The following is a 2,500-nucleotide window of genomic DNA, read 5'->3' on the forward strand; positions in this document are numbered from 1 at the left end:
ATAATGACGAATATAGCCAAAGTGACCGTTATCACTACTAGATTAATTTCCTTTAAAAACAATATCTTATACTGCTGACCCTTGCCACCGTCTCGTAACCGAATACCAAGTTTCTTCCCATAGACTTCGGCATCCAGTCATTTTCTTTTAGTGCTGTGGGGATAGTCAGTAAGGCTCCCCATGTCATTTCTCGGCACTTCTCAGCCTCAGAGTCATATAGATATAAATCTCGTCAGAATTAGATTATTTTCGACAGGTCATTTGGCCCTGCACTTAAAACGCAATATTTCTTTCATTTTTGTCTATTTTCTACCCTTTTTTTCTTTCTCTTTTTGGGGAATCAAAGGCATACCAAGAAAGGGGTTCGAAGGTCTTCGGACTTCTCTCTTAATATTCTTTGTATTAGCAATTGCCTCTTAGAAAAATAATGGGAAGTATCAGGTCAATTAGAGACTTACATCATACGAATAGTTAAATGAAAAGATAAATCATTAAGTGAGTGAGTATCAGCTGAGGCTTTCGACGAAGGAAGAAATAACAGTAATGATTAAGTACTCTTTTAGCATCTTGTCAACTGCCTATAAAGCCCGATTTTATGGTTCGTCTCGCTCAGAAAGTTGTTTTTGACTCACGGATATTGTGAGGAATATCAATTCTACGTCGCTTCTGTTATTCGATATCATTTTCGTTGTAAGTATCGAGAAATCACTTTTTTGTATGGCTATCAGCCTTTCCAGACCCGTTCCCTTGCATAGGCCTACCTATAAAGGATATTACACCGTTAAGGGCGGCTGTTTGTATAGCGTAGATGTTTCGCAGTTTATCGTCCACCAATATATTTTATATTCAACTTTTATACGAGCTACTGTCTCGGACCAATTCCTGCAGATTCTATGATACAGTTTTATCGTCAATTTTGCTACTTTACGACATCCGTTATCACTGGCCGCTCCAGGCTAGGGCGCTCAGTACTATTTCCAGCCTGATTTTTCCCTCAGCTGTACTCGTCTTTTCTTTCTTTATATTTCTATTCGTCTTTTTTTATACTTTAATGTATACTTTTATTTGTCATCCTTTCTTTTAGTACGTCTTTTTGTCTGTTTCTCTCTCTATCTCTTTCTCCCGCTTTGTATCTATCTATTTAACTTCACCTTTTTCTCTCTTATTCAGTGTTTATGTCTAATCACTCTTGTAGCAATTGCTCTGTTGGAGATTAAGTACTATCATTATTCTTAATAACTGTCATGCAATAAGTACATATCACTTCACAGTCATCATGTTGGCACACACAGCCTCATACCCTTAGCCTATTGTTCTAAGAGTTCAAAACAATAGCATGATCTTTCGCGTCTCCTTGTCTATGTCTTCAGAGTTCCAATTCCGTCTAGTTTATCACCCAAACTCCATATGGCAGCACAGCAACTGCCCAAGTTTTAATTGCAATTATGTTTTTTTTTCAACTTTCTGCAATACTCTTTTCGCTTTATATTCTTGGATACTACTGTTTTCAACTGTTCCATTCCGGGAAATCCGAGACCCAGCATACACTGCCAAGCAATCAGCTGTTCTCCCAGCTAACCAAGAAAACTATTTCATGGATTCGTCGGCAATTTTTACGTCAATATTCATTACTACAGTTAGGAGAAAACACAGAATTTCGTTTTTCTCTCTGCTTCTCGGAAGGTACGCAATCTCCATATATCTATCTCCATTGAGGCTCAATTATATATATAAAAACCTATGATTTTCGTTCTCTTATTTTGCATGGCGAGCGTTGCATGGCCATGATAAACTCCCCGGGGAAATAAAGTCGGGTATAAAATACTTGAACAGAAATGAAATTTAGTAAACAGCTGGTCCCTCTTGAAAAATACCCCCCCCCCTCACCATGGTTCTTTATAACGAAGGCTTATTATAACTGATCATTTGTTTTCCCTTTGATCACCATTTTTAGGGATTCAGTGATGTGTGAAATTTGGAACATAATCCAACAACCACAAGTGATATAATAATTTTGGTTAAGTCCTTCTTGTCATAAAAAAAAATCAGAAAGAAGAGATTCTCAAGATTAAGGAATTCTTTGAATTGGGAATTATCCATTCTCTCTCTCTCTCTTACTTGTAATAATAACAAGGCCGATATCCTTCAGAACTATGATGATGATAATCGTGCAAATAGGTAATGATAATGACGAATATAGCCAAAGTGACCATTATCACTACTATCATTACCTCAGTGGTGCGCTGACTTTGCAATCACATGGTCGTGGGTTCGCGCTCGGCTGCCCCTCTCAGTCGACTCAGCTGTGAATGAGCACTGGTATGCTGACGTCAGCATGCTAGGGTCAGGTCGGGGCGGAAAGGAACTACTGCATCATCCCGAGGCTTAGTTAGCATGTTTCTCTACAAAACGTGTCCCTTACGTCCAGATGGATTACGTCCAGACCAACTTTTGAAGTTTGGAATCGTGCGGTATTTCCCGTGTGTTGAAATATGCTACA

At 38.6% G+C, this 2,500-nt stretch overlaps 1 protein-coding gene across 1 annotated transcript in view; it reads right to left on the bottom strand.

Annotated features, from left to right (window-relative positions):
* The window catches only part of LOC113825069 (glutamate receptor 1-like), a 590,162-nt gene that overhangs the window by 228,642 nt on the left and 359,020 nt on the right, over positions 1 to 2,500 (bottom strand).

Source organism: Penaeus vannamei, chromosome 18 (genome assembly GCF_042767895.1).
Source record: "Penaeus vannamei isolate JL-2024 chromosome 18, ASM4276789v1, whole genome shotgun sequence".
NCBI lineage: Eukaryota > Metazoa > Arthropoda > Malacostraca > Decapoda > Penaeidae > Penaeus > Penaeus vannamei.